Source organism: Sphaerodactylus townsendi, linkage group LG04 (assembly GCF_021028975.2).
Source record: "Sphaerodactylus townsendi isolate TG3544 linkage group LG04, MPM_Stown_v2.3, whole genome shotgun sequence".
Lineage (NCBI taxonomy): Eukaryota > Metazoa > Chordata > Lepidosauria > Squamata > Sphaerodactylidae > Sphaerodactylus > Sphaerodactylus townsendi.
In genome coordinates, this window is record NC_059428.1 from 122,202,674 (window position 1) to 122,217,720 (window position 15,047).

The following is a 15,047-nucleotide window of genomic DNA, read 5'->3' on the forward strand; positions in this document are numbered from 1 at the left end:
ATATTTACGAGTATTTTACTATAATTCTATGATTGTGTTAGAATCAATGTTTGTATAATCTGTTAAAGTTAAAATCATTTCAAACTGGGAAAAGGGAAGTTTTATGATCCTAAAGAATGTAGGTAGATCAACCTGCATACCCTGAAGGTATATCTCTCTTCAGGAGCAAACTTGGAAAACCAGAAAAAGCAGAAGTTAGTTTTATTGCAGCCGTTTGCATATGGGTAGAGGGACATGAGCTAAGAGCATGCAGCATTTGTGACACGTAGAATAGAGGCTGTCTTAATGTGACAAGGAGACAGAATCATCCAATGGGATTTTAAGGTTCATGCTTATAGCACGTGAAAGGGGTACGGATTATGTACGTGAATCTTAAGGGGATGAACTGTGACATATGTATTCTTTGTATCTATAAAGACTAAGGCGTGTCTCTCTGTCAAGAGCCACCCAGAAGGGGGTTGTCTCTCTCTTTGGAGAGCACCCAGAGGGGTTCGCCTTCTGTAATCTTCTATATTCTGCTAAGTAAAAACTGTCTGTTTGTTTCTGATGTCAGATGTCTTTTGCTTTTTTGGGAATTTGTCTCTAACATATCTTTTCTCAAACCAGCTGCGCAGGCCGGACTTGAGTTCTGGCCTCACAATAGTAAGCCTAAATAAATGAAGAAAAAGAAGAGTTGGATTTATATTATTATACACATAACAACACAGCACAAGTGTCTGGAATTCATCTCTGAATATCGAGTCCTTCCCAAGGACCTAGGATATTAGAGGTATTTGCGTAGAATATGTGCAGTTCCTAGAAGTGCTGCTTTCTGCAGCATGTGGACTGATGTTCTGTCCAAGTTTAGGCTTTCCAGATGTTTTTCAAGATTTCTTGGGATTCCTCCTAGAGCACCGACTACTAGTGGGATTACTGTTGTTCTTTTTTGCCACAATCGTTCAACTTCAATTTGTAGGTCCTTGTATTTTGTGATCTTTTCCAGCTCTTTGTCCTCTACCCTGCTGTCAACTGGCACAGCAACATCGATGATCCAAACATGTTTCTTCTCTATCACTGTTATGTCTGGGGTGTTGTGTGCTAGGTGTCTGTCTGTCTGTTGTTGTTATTATTATTATTATTATTATTATTATTATTATTATTATTATTATTATTGTTATTGTTATTGTTATTGTTATTGTTATTGTTATTGTTATTGTTATTATTAATTATATTTATAAAATAAATTTATAAAATTTATTATATTTATATCCCCCCTTTCTCTCCTGTAAGGAGACTCAAAGGGGCTTACAAACTCCTTTCCCTTCCTCCCTCACAAAAAAACACCCTGTGAAGTAGATGGGGCTGAGAGAGCTCAGAAGAACTGTGACTAGCCCAATGTCACCCAGCTGGCATGTGTTGGAGTGCACAGGCTACTCTGAATTCCCCAGATAAACCTCCACAGCTCAAGCTGCAGAGCTGGGAATCAAACCCAGTTCCTCCAGATTAAAGTACACCTGCTCTTAACCATTACGCCACTGCTGCTCCTGGATAGTGGACTGTGGTTGGCTTGAAAAACCAACATTTAGTCAGACCTAATGCTAGTCATCATTCATCCTTGTATTTTCCTACCCATTCTTCTCTGTCTCAGAATTTTTCCCAGACTCATACTATTTTTCCCCAAGTACTTTATTACATTTTTTTTGCAGAATATTAAATTTTAATATTATTCAAAGGCAAATGGGTACACAAACCATTTTCTGCTTCTCCTGCCCAACAAAGATTGCAGAGATATAACAAAATCAGAATGCCAGAGAACAAAAGACGACTATTTATGAATCTCTATGGCTCCAGGTTGAAGGCAGGGAGAAGGGGAAGAAACATACAGAGCTATTAAATAGCAAGGAGGGTAGGGAGGGGGTCAGCAATTGGTATACTATAAAAAATTCATCGATACTCCTTTCTTGTGGTATTTATACTTCATCTCAAAACAAAGCATTCTGCTATATGGAAAAGTGGTTCAATTAGAAGACTGGATTTTAAAAAAAAATTAGTCAGTGGAACCAAGGAACCTATTTTTTAGTGAACACCAATAAAAGCAGATTGGCAGCTCCATCACTGAAGGGGGGGAAAGCAGACATGGTCTACTGCAGCAACGTTATAGTTTCAACAATTTTACACCTTTCATTCTTTTGGCTTCCATGACAAAACCAAGTGGCCTTCAAACTGAAAATTTATTCATCAGCTCCCTTTTTTAAAAAGTGTCTCAAGGCCATTCACAGCATCCATCTTAAAACATCTAATATTTTAAGATGGAAAAATTCAGCAAATTAAAACTAAATCCATAATTAAGTAAAATCTGTTAAAACCCTGCTCAAGGCTGAGCCTTTCAAAAATTCAATAACGCAGAAATTTTCCTCACAGACTCAGTAAGTGGTACAGGCACCACTTTCTGCACAGCACAAATAAAACATCTTGAGTATGTGAAAATAAATGTTTTGGGGAGGAACTCTGCACAGCTTTTCCCTCAAAACGTCCTCAGGATATTTTATTTACACTCAACCCCAGGGTTTTGGAAAATGCTAAACTAGTGATCTTTTTTTCTGAAGTCAGTTTACAGTCATCTCCTGCTTGCTGTGCAGAGCTCAGCAGATGACAGATTTCTCCCACCCAATCACACAGCTCTCCCTTTTAGTTCTCTCTTCCTCGTGCCCACCATTTTCCACTGGTTAACTCCATGTCACTGGCCATTGCCTAAGCCCCGGGACATTTGCTCTGCAGGCATTGCTGCTGGCTGCCTTTTTAGCTTATAAAGTACATGATTCAGCTCAGTGTTTCCTGCAGATTCCAGCATTATATTGTTTTCTGGGTTTTGTTTGCTTTTTAACTTTCGATGCGGTGTCTTTGAAGACATGAAGACATGATATGAGATATGGATGCAATTCTCATATCGTGTGTTTGTATCTTTGAAGACACCTCATCGAAAATTTGAAGAACTGAAAAACTATATATTGCCAGAATCGGCAGGAAATGCTGAGATGAATCATGTACTTTATATGCTAAAAAGGCAACCAATAGTGATGACTACAGAGCAAACGTCTCAGGGCAATTTTAGAGTATAGCAGGCAGAATGGAGGAATCAAGCGGCTGAAAATGGTGGGCGCAAGGAAGAGAGAAACTAAAAATGGGCAGGAGAATAAAAGGTTTCTCCTCTGATGCTTTTTTTTGTCCCTGCTGTCTCAACAAAAAAATGAGGCAATGGGTTTTTTTAAGATATCCCTAGAACACCTTATGTTGGTAGCACAGAAAAGACCACTGAGCTCATCATCCTACAAGTCCAAGATATGTGGGTATCAGACATTTCTCTCCTTGTCTGGTCTTAGATAAATCTATAACTGACAGTTTTGCCATGGGACTTCTGTTAAATAATTCAGATGTGCTCTTGGAAAAAAATAGCAAAAATTCTCTTACAAGTGATGGAACTCTGTAACATCTAATGTTAGATACAGTTTTTCTGTCTTTGTCTCGATGACATTCTCCCTCTGTACATCACAATTTTTTTTGTAATGTATCAGATTTTATTTTATATGCCTAATAAAGGTTGCTGCAACGGCGGCTTATCATCCTACGAAAAGGAACCACATCACAGGAGTAGCCTACAAAAAGGTATGCCATAGACATGCACAGAAACAATGCACATGATTCAAGTCCTGTTGTGAAGTGCACCATTCTTTGTTTCAGTGCTGAAACCATATCAGGTGGAACAGGATGGTTTCAGCAGGAGCCGGATTTTCACTCATGCTGAAAAATGAGAGAGAGTGAGATTGTTTGCATGGGTCCTAATTGAAACCAGGAAATGTTTTTTTGTTTTGTTTTTTGAAGCAGGGAAGAAATCCCAGAAGAGTATCAAAAAGTGTATGAAAAAAACATAAAGACGTCAAAAGAAAGCAACAATGTGCTTTATAATATCCATATTTCAAGATTTTTAAAAAGTTTCTCTCCCTCAAAGGAGTTGCTCTTCACAATTAAGCCTGTCGTTTCTAAGTCAGTCATTCTTAAAGAGAGTTTTTGGCAGGTCTCTTTCACAGATGTAATGATGTGGGAAGTTTTTGGACCAGCAACATGAAGAGGGTGAACCGATTCAACCTGCCTAATTGTCAAAAGAATTCAACTTGAAAAAGGTTTCGTCTTGAAATGTGCTGAGAATAAAAGATACTATTTTTTTTCCTACCCAGCTGTTCTTATTTGCTTTTTTCCCCATCTGAGGTCTTCTTGTCATGAGTCAATGACAAGAGACACTGCTGGTATAAGATCAACACACGTAACAGGAGATGAAGCAGATGTCCTGCTGTTGCTACTCTTTGTGGCTGATCACCCGCTGCCGGATGTTCCCTACCCTCGCCCCTTTCTGGTGCAAAAAGTCACACCAGAAGTGCTCTCATTTTCCATGCAGAAAGCGAGAAGCGCACACAAGGCATGAGGAAGCGCATCGGGACAAGAAATCTTGCCCCGACACACCTCTTCTCTTGGCACACCACAAACAGAAAGCGCATTGGGACAAGATTTCTTTCCCCGATGCACATCCGGTCCTACCACATGCCACAGCTCCAGTGGCTAGTCACCCATTATTCACCAGAATAGAACACATCAAACTTCCTTGGGAATTTTTCAGTTAAATAACCGAAGTGGAGTATGTGCCTCTCAAACAAGCAAGATGGTTTCATGCCCAACTTTGGTCAAGCCCACAGATGCCAGGCAAGCCTACCATTGTTGCTGGGATCAGCTACAGTGTCCCACCAGTCACAATCATGTCATCATGTACAGCCCAGCCTCATGGAACAGAGCAAGGAGGAGATGGATGCCAGTCTTAATCAAGAAGGTCTGCTTGACACATGGCATCATTCTTCCCCTTCCTGAATTAAAAATGGAGAGCTTCAGACAATGCCACTCCTGAGGATATGGCCATTTGGATCTGAGTAACAGCAGCCTAATCTTGAGATTGCGCACCTGGCTCTGATCCTTGCACATGTCCACATTCTGATGTCATCAGCAAACCTGCTGAATTGTTCTTTACCCTTTCCCCCTAACGCTAATTTAATCTCAGAAACCTCCTGCCCAACTATTAAGTGTTGTCAGGTTTCCTGAGTGTCTTTGTTTTAATCTCATCACAACTGTCCAAGCTCATCAAGTCTTTGGCTCACCCAGGTGTTAATCTCGTCAAATCATTTTCAACAGCATTACCTGTGCCTGGTAATTGAACTTTGCATTTCCCTGGAAGACTGGCTCTTATCATTGCCAGAAGGTTCATTTTTCCAAAACCAGAGCCCCCAAATCCATAGCTCTTTAAACTTGGAAGACCTCTTTGTGCCCAATGTCATTTTCCTGCAAGAATACCCCCACTGATATGGCTTTTTTGGGGGGGATGTTGAATATTTTAAAAATGGGACTATTAAACCCTGTAATAAATATTTGGGGGGTTCCTGGTTTTTTGTTTTTATTTTGAAATGGAGGCACCAAATTTACAGCATACCTGGTAGTGACTCTTCTGACAAGAACCCTCAAGTTTGATGAATATTGGATCAGGGGATCCAAATTTATGGGACCCCATAAAATTGGAAGACTATAACAAAGAATCTTTTAAGATGAGGCACACAATAAACTCAGCATTGCTTGGCTTCCAAAAACAATATCACTGGTTAGCTTGAATCTGTTTTTTTTCCTTCTGTCCTTTTCCAGGCAGTTTCCAAATAGATTGTCAACCTTGTTAAGGTTCAACAATCCAACTGCCTAACAGGCAGTTCTAAAGGTCAGGTCTACAAGAACAGAGTGATGTCTTTCCCATTTATTTGTAACATTTGCTCTAAGTCTTTCACTGAGAGTGCAGCTAAAGGTTATTTAATTTAGGTCCTCTATTGGAAGGCCAATGTTAGTAGTTGCAGAAGATAAGGCAAAATCATTCTTGAATATCCTGAAAGTAGTTAAGGAGGAAAAGAATGATCTGATGGCACCTCACAGAATGACAAACATTCTGTTTCTTAAACTTTGTGGATTGAAACCCATTTCATCAGATGCATGAATTAAAATGCTAAACAGGGATATAAGCGTTCAAGAGCCCCAGCTCCCTTTGTGAGGTATCTGATTAAATAAACTTGGACTCTCAAAAACTCACACCCCAAAAATCTTGTGTATCTTTAGGGTGCTACAGGACTCAAATCTAGCTGTTCTACTGCAGATCAACATAAATACCTTACAAAACTGAGGTTGCCAGACACACTCCCCTCACTGCTGTCCAGTTTGCCTATGACACGGGAGACTCTGATATTGGGGCAAAACTCTACAGTAAAAACAGCTTCTACCATAGAGTTTTTGCAGACATTCAAGAGTGTCTCCCTTGTCAGTGATAATATGAAGTCATTTAGTGCCTGGTAAGACCCTCTCCCCCTCTCTCCTGGCAACTCTGATCTGAAATTGCAAAGCTGAGACTCCTCTGCAAATTAGTTGACAGGAAAAAATAGCCCTGTTATTATGTACACACATTTTAATAACTGTTTTCGTCTGATATAAGGTGCAGAATATTATTTGTAATAGAAAGGTGGAATAAATTTATCTAAATACTGAATATAGAATAATTAAAGTAACCATTCAACCATAGCAGCAACCGAGAATAAATTGGCATGGCAAAGTTAATGTTAATGGGGAAAAAAAATACAAGTCTTGAGTTTCCTAAATAAAATAGTATCAAAGTTGCTGAATAATTCTACTACAGGACATATAAACCGGGGGAGGGCGGTTTATAAATACAATCATAAATAAATAAATAAATAAATTATGTCTATGGCATTATTCCTTGTTGAGCTCTCTCCCATGCCCTGCCAAGACTCCATCCTCAAATCTCCATGAATTTTCCAACCCTGAGTTGGTGACCCTATTTAAAATCCTTGCATTGAAGTATGAAGAACCAACGAGGATCCTGTTCCTGTCAAAAAAAATGAAGTCCCTACCTGAAATTCAGAGCGATTCTTTAAAAATTATTCAGTGAATTTGGGACTACATTTAAAACAACTGAAGATCCTGCCAACTAGTTGTATGTTTCACAGTGTAGAGAGCAGAGGTTGAAGGACACTATTTCTCCCAGCTTGCAGACAGCTGATTAGAATTTTTCCACTTCCTTAAAAGGTCCCAGCCTATTTCTTGGCTGAATTGAAACAATGAGGTTCAGCACAGACATTTGCCATCAGCAGTTGACATGCTAAGTGTGATGGAATAGTACTGTAAAACTAGCAAAATCACACATGACTGTGAAAAGCATCTTTGCCTTTTGATCTCCTGGAGGGAGGACAGGAAGCCATACAAAGGTGCCAGGATGAAACTTCAAAGGCCTAAATTACCTCGTGGCCTGAACAGAGTTTTCCTGAGAAGGGGAAAACAAAGGTTTTTGGGGATTCCATCTTGAGACGTGGTCAGAGAAGCATCTCTGGGCCATGGGTTCCCGGAATGGGGACAAAGAACCAAAAGGAATGTAACCAGCTGAGCAATCTCTAAACGCATTTATGTTTTATTTCTTTGTTTTGAACTTTTACAATAAATCCTTGAACAATCAGCTGGTCTGGAAGCATCAGGGAAGAGATGTATTTCAGTAATCCTCTCCCTGACTCCTTCATTCCTCGTTGGCAACATGCTTTCTCGCATCAAGGATCACTTACAACTCCCTTCAGTGAACTTTAAGTTTTAAAAGAAGTGATATCTTGCATAAGCTCAGTGAAAAAGCCTTTCAGCTTCAGTAACTGAGTTAGTAACTGCTGTTCATTAGATCGCTGGTGAACCATATTTACCACGGCTCTGCTGCAAGAAAATGCTGCTCATTGAAAAAATGTCCAGTTTGGGTCCAGTTTGATTTATCTGTATCCTTTCTGTCATCCAGGAAGGTTTGTTTCTCTTCATGTAGACAAGATTCTCAGTGTTGGATGCATAGGACAGGGGGTCTCCAATGTGGTGTCCATGGGCTCGCTGACACCTTTCCTGGAGCTCACAGTGCTCATCATCAATACCTTTCCCAGAGCCTGCTATTTTTAAGAAGTGGGCAGGGACATGTAGGGCTTTTGCCCAGCAGAGCTTCCTATTGGCTACTGGAAATCTCTTTGGCTATGCAGAATAAAAAGTATCCTCCTGTTAAACACAGCTTCTGCTTTAAATGTTGAAGAGATCCTCTGAATATGCTAGCCACAGATGCGGGAGAAAATATCCCTGGAAAATGGCCAAATAACCTGGAAAACCCACAACATCCTAGTTACTATCAAGTTTGTGCATAACCTTGGTCCCTGAGATTCTGAAGTGGGCACTGCCTCCTAGAGCTGCCATTTTGTGGTTGTGCCTACTATCCTGTGTCAGAATTCCAATGGTGTCCACAGGCTCAAAAAGCTTAAGAACACCTAGCAATAGGACAATCCAAGTGGAAACAAATGACATTTATTTGTATTTATTTGCCAGGGCGTTTCTATACTGCTTTTCTTCCCAAAGGAACTCCCAAGTGGCTTGCAGAATTTTCCAAATGCAAAACAACCAATTTATACCGTACCGATTAAATTTTAAAAGGGCTGGTCCCAATTGAATGGGCTTGCTTGCAAAGGCCTCAGGCTAAGAGACAATGACAAAGAGCCCTTGGGCTGTTGAGCCCAAAGGTTCATGCTTACAACCATACCCAGGTTAAAGAACTGCAAACGAAAAACAGCCATAGCTCAGATGGTATTCAACCACTGCTGGCGAGCTTATTATATTTCACTGCTTCTAATGTCTTTTACTGATTCCTACTCTACCGATTTTACACTTTGTAACTGAATTTGTATTGCACTTGAGTGGACTTGCATGGTATACCATCTGGGGAGCTATTAGTTAAAAGTCAGTAATGAAGGATGAGCTAATTAACTAAAGAGGGATAAGCCTAATTAGCCTCTGGAAGACAGACCACTTGGGACTCCGTGGAAGCCACACTGAGCTTTCCTTTAAAAAAAGGCAGAGGGGCTGATCCTGAGCAGAGTCTAGCCATTAGGCCTCTGCTATCTGGACATCCACTACAAGACTGGTAATTTAATCTTTGATATCCCATCCCTTATCTGTCTATATCCAAAACCTATATTTCAACTCTAAATTATATTCTAGGAACCCTTGAATGTGAGTGAGATTTTATTTTATTCCATTTGTTATTTTCCCAATAAAACCATTGAAAAGAAAAAAAAATACTTGGAATTAGAAACAATGGCGATCGGTCATTATGAAAAGCACTACCACTACCACTACCACTACCAGTAGTAGTAGTAGTAGTAGTAGTAGTAGTAGTAGTAGTAGTAGTAGTAGTAGTAAATTTATTGGATGACTTTGTTTCAACACAGCTGCAGAGTGTTCAACTGGAATTGGATTTCCCTACCCATAACAGATTTTTACCATTGGAGGAGGATGACAGAATACAAGCTGATATAATAAGGAGTACTCTGGGGGGAAGGAGTGTTGGATAAGAATCAGGAGCCCTCCAAAAGCTTTTTCACGAGGTTGCTGGTTGAACTGGCCGATCAATGCTTGTTAACAGCTCGAACTTTACAGCACTTAAAGGGTAAAAGGGCTCAGGTGGCCAACCAAACAAACAAGCTCTTAGCAATCTTGACCAAAGCAAGCTCTCTGCAGTCTGTCAGTGATCAAACCACTGCAGTGCTTGGTAGGCTGAACAATCTTTCATCCCAGCTTTTGCAACTGGAAAATTCTTCCGAAGAAAAGCACTAATGGAAAAAGTGGCAGGAGTCTTGTGGCCCCATAGAGAGGAACAGAATTTCTTCCAGCATAATCTTGTGTGGACTAAGGCCACTTCTTTTGATGCCTAATCTACAACCCAGGTTGCAGGAAGGCCTTGGCAAGCACATGATTCTACTCCCTATTTCCCCAGCTTGCCAGATAAGTTTTTCCCATCAGTATAAATCAAAGTACCTCCAAGACTGTGCCTGTTTGCACCAGGGCACCTACTAGCGCTTCCCTAAGTGCCCTCTGGTCTTTTCAGAAAGTGGCAGGGTGGTGTTATTGGCTGCCCTTGTTCACATGAAAGGGTTTTCCATGGCTTCAGTAGAAGCCCTAGCCCCGTGGTGGCGAACCTTTGGCACTCCAGATGTTATGGACTACAATTCCCATCAGCCCCTGCCAGCATGGCCAATTGTAGGGGCTGATGGGAATTGTAGTCCATAACATCTGGAGTGCCAAAGGTTCGCCATCACTGCCCTAGCCATTGTCGAATCAAGGGAGTCAGTAAACACCTGAGCCTGTGGTTCCATTCATTTTTTTTTACTCCTCCTGCAAGGGTTTCTGTCACTTTGTTTTTATACCTCTTCCGTGATTCCTTGGCAAACTGAAGGCAGGGGTGTCCTGTTTGGCTCCATCTCCTGAGACAGCCATTTGGAGTTTGGCTCCACCTCCTGTGGGAGCCATTTTGACACGACTCCTCAAAATTCCAAAGATAACTACAGGAACAAAAAGGTTGGGGACCTCAGGTATAAATGCTTTGATTGTGAGTGTTTTGATGGTGTATTCCTGCATGGCGGGGGGGTTGGACTTGATGGCTCTTGTGGTGTCTTCCAACTCTACGATTCCATGATTCTATGATGCAAAGCTAGTTAAACCTACAGGGCTTGTTGTGGACCAAATCATGGCTTTTGGGAAGGAAAGCTTCACCCTACCAGCAGTTTATGTTTCCGCAAAGAGTCAAAAAGGTATGTTGATAGTGCTTACTTTCTATTAAGTCTAATAATACAGAGATGTCATCCAGTTAAACAAGTCCTGGTTGATTAATCAAATAACTCAGGAAAAAAAGCAAATCCTCTGAAGCAAAAAGAGACAGGATTTCATTGTTTTTAGATTACACTCATGTATGTAATAGGAGGCACGATCTTAGAAAAGACATTTCAAGAGCCTTCCTGAGCAGGTCTACCCAGAAACCTATTCAAGTGTGCTCAAGAGGACTTCCTTCCAGGAAACTGTTCTTAGGACTGCAATAGGGCCATCCTAAGAGCCATTTTCAATTATTGTAGAAGGCTTTCACGGCCGGAATCACTTGGGTGCTGTGTGGTTTCCGGGCTGTATGGCCGTGTTCTAGCAGCATTCTCTCCTGACGTTTCGCCTTCATCTGTGGCTGGCATCCTCTGAAGATCCTCTGAAGATCCTCTGAAGATGCCAGCCACAATTCTGGCAGCGATCGAGGCAAAATACTACTAAGCTAAAACCCTTGTGGCTCTAACCTATTATACTCTGACCTGGATGGTCCAGGCTAGCCTGGTCTTATCAGATCTCAGAAACTAAGCAGTGTTGGCCCTGGTTAGTCCTTGGATGGGGGATCACCAAGATGTCCCCAAGATGTCAAGGGCAGCTACACAAAGGTAGGCAATGGCAAAATACCCATTTCATCTCTTACCTTGAAAAACCTTTGAGGGATCACCATAATCAGATGTGACTTGATGGTACTTTATACCCACACATACATACACAAGCCTCATTAAGCAGATTTCAGCCGTATTCTGAGCAGACTTGCCTAGAATTTCACTGCGAGTCTTCGGACTTACGATGGTACTTTCCAATCTCACTGTAAAAAATAAATGAATAAATAAAACAGTTTATTTAAATAAATCTGCCGCTCATTTGATGAGGGGTCATCATTTTATCCAGCCAAAAAGGGTTTTAAAATCAGTGTTAAAATTCACAGCGGAGTGAGGGGAGGGAATGCCGAGGGGATGGGTGGCATGCAAGGGAGGGGAGGAAAGGGGAGGGGTGGCATGCAAGGGAAGGGGAGGGAGAGGAGGGAGTGCGGGGTGGCATGCAAGGAAGGGAGAAAAGGGGAGGGGGCCCGGCATCTGGACATGGCCCACCCACCCTAGTAGAGGGAGGGGGAAAGGGAGGGTGGCATGCAAGGGAAGGGGAGGGACGGGTGGCATGCAAGGGAGGAGAGGCAGGGGGAGGGGTTTTAAAATCAGTTTTAAAATCAGTTATTCTAACTGAATAACTAAGGTTGCCAGTTCTTGGTTGGGAAATACCTGGAGATTTTGGGGTTGAAACCCAGACTGGGTGGTGTTTGGCAAGTGAAAGGACCTCAGTGGGAGTAGAAGGACATAGAATCCACCTTCCAAAGCAGCCGTTTTCTCCAGCTGAATTTATCTCTGTCACCTGGAGATCAGTTGTAATTCTGTGAGATTTCCAGCTACCCCCTGGAGACTGGCAAATCTATGAATTGCCAATTAAACATGATAATGTTTCTGCTTCAAAAAAGCTTTTGAAGAAGTCCTTCACCAAAGGCTCTTCAGCAGTCATGGAATAAAAGTATTGATTCTAGTACACATCAAGAACTAGCGAAATGACAGAAAACACAGGGTACCCAAAAAAGGCTGTTTGTTACAATGAAGGAACTAACTTGCTCCCCCTCCCTCAACCTGTCCTGGAATTGTTGCTATTTATCTTATTTAGTCTTGCCAAAAATTAGCACATGGTGGAAAGAAGCAGCTATAAGAAAAAATAATCTTTTGTCACTGTGCCAGTTTATGGAAAATCCCTAAGAGGATTAGAAGGCCTCTCCATCTCCTTCCAGGTCTGTAAGAAGCGCCGTTCTACAAGTTTTGTGATACTCTACATTTTCTTGAATAGAAATTAATCTTTAGTACATTTCCTTTCTTAAAACCATTTATGAACGACAAAGAATATTCTTTAATAAATATCTTGGCAGGTTTGGGAAATTATACCACAAGTAGTTTTATGTTTAGGAAGAGACAAAGCCAATGGTACATCTCAAAAGATATTTGCCACACCATTATTTTTTCAAAAATCCAGGGAGTCATATAAAGGACAAAGAAAACATTAAAAAGTTCATTCAGTGTTCAGGGGACTATGAAAAAACAGGGAAAACGTTTCCATAAAACACAAGCAAATCCGTTTGTGACAGGCTAAGAGATAAAATGGGCTCTTTTTAAATTAATCCCTGGAGAGGGGGGAGGAGGAGGTTTAAAGCAACCTCTCTAGGCAATCCAGTACAGCCATTTCCTGGGCAAATATATATTGTAGTGGCATATGGGGAAAAAAAACCTGGCACATGTTGAGCCTAAAGTGGCACATTTAAGATACACAATGGTGGATTCCATGCAGCAAAAATATAACATATTCAGGTTGTTTTATATATAGGGTTTTGGGGCAGAACTTTGCACAGGTCTCTTCCTTAAAATGACTCAGGTCCATCATATTTCTCCAAACCCAGGATTTTAAAAAATGCTAAACCAATGATGTCATGCCCCCACAGAGGCTTTTGCTTTTCCCCATTAAGCTTCAATTTCCCCATAGTTAGCATGGGTTTAGTTCATTGTAAAGTCTTCTAAGGGAGGGAATTTTAGTTACCCCTGTCCCTTTAAGACATTTCCCAAGCAGCAGTCTTCCTTCTTTACCCAGCAATCCCCTGTTTTAGCTCTAGGCCCATGGTGGTGAACCTTTGGCACTCCAGATGTTATGGACTACAATTCCCATCAGCCCCTGCCAGCATGGCCAATTGGGAATTGTAGTCCATAACATCTGGAGTGGCAAAGGTTCGCCACCACTGCGAGTCTAGGCAGTCAGTCAGAACGAGGGTAACTGGAGACTGTAATATTCTTGACATATATGGTGGTCCATAGTAGTCTATTAGAACCAGACATAGTCTATGGCATATATGGTGGTCCATAGTAGTCTATTAGAACCATTACATAGTAGCAATTAGAACCAGACAAAGACTGAAGGAACTAAAAGGAAGCAAGACACAGTGGAGTTTCTTGAAAGCAACCAAGAGAAGACACAGTCTACAACTTCAAATCTGCTCAAGACAAACAAGTACTTTGATTTAGATAGACCCAAGGGAGGAGTTGGGGTTTTAATTCTCCTAAGTAATAAACCTACCGTATGAACTGTTGAACCTGACTTGTGTCTCCCCCACTCTGTCCTAGCCAAGTACAGGGCACCAAAAACAGAATCACTTGGGGGGCAGAACAAATGATCCTTTTTCACAATCCCAGGTTGGAGGCACAAACACAATAGGCAGAAGATGTTTTATTTTCCTCCTTTCCACCCATTCACTTTAGGGTCTGCTGCCATCCATTATTTCAGGGAGAATTTGTCCGCCAGCCCTTCTGGGCAGTTTGCTCAGCATATTGTGGCCAGATTCTCCAAGCACCTGCCATTTCACAAGTCCCCCAAGCACGTTTTCTCCATGTGGCAGCTGGTATGACTGCCATTTTACCCATGGATCTACATCAAGCAATGCATTCATTATTGCCTGGATATTGCAGGATAGTTCCTTTTTCTCTTTTTGCTTTGCGTGTTGAACATGTGGGGCAATCGGCATGGTTGCAGGAGTTAATTTCTGTATGCCCTTCGGGGATGGGGCGGTATAAAAGCTTTAAAAATAAATAAATAAATAAATAAATAAATAAATAAATAAATAAATAAATAAATATGCCTTTGCAGCTACACATGCATATAAATCCAAACTTTTCTTCTATTAAAACTTCGTTTTCTATTTCTTCTATTCCAGCCAACAGAGATCAGTTCACCCAAAGAAAATGGCTGTTTTGGAGGTTAGCCTGTATGGCATTTTACCCCACTGAAGTTCCTCCCCTCCCCAAACCCCACCCTTCAGAGGCTTCACTGCCAAAATCTCCAGAAATATCCAGACTCTGAGCTGGCAATCCTACGTACCAAAGAGGGACACTATGCATCATTTTTTTACAAAGTAAAGTAACTGGAAGTTCAGATGTACATCTGCCATGATCTCAAAGTTCAGATGCACACCTGCTGTGTTCCTGCATTGCAAGGGGTTGGATTTAATGGCCCTTGGGATCTCTTCCAGCTCTATGATTCTATGGCTGTTTTTGCACAAGCCGAAATCACTGATTTCAGCCCAGTAAAACACCGTGGGGGGGGGGGGGACTTCACACAGGCACCACAGCCAAATCGATGCAGTGTCGCTCTCTCCCCCGCAAACAATGTTTTTAAACCTCGCAAACAGCACCAGGTTGAAGCCAGCATATTTCCCG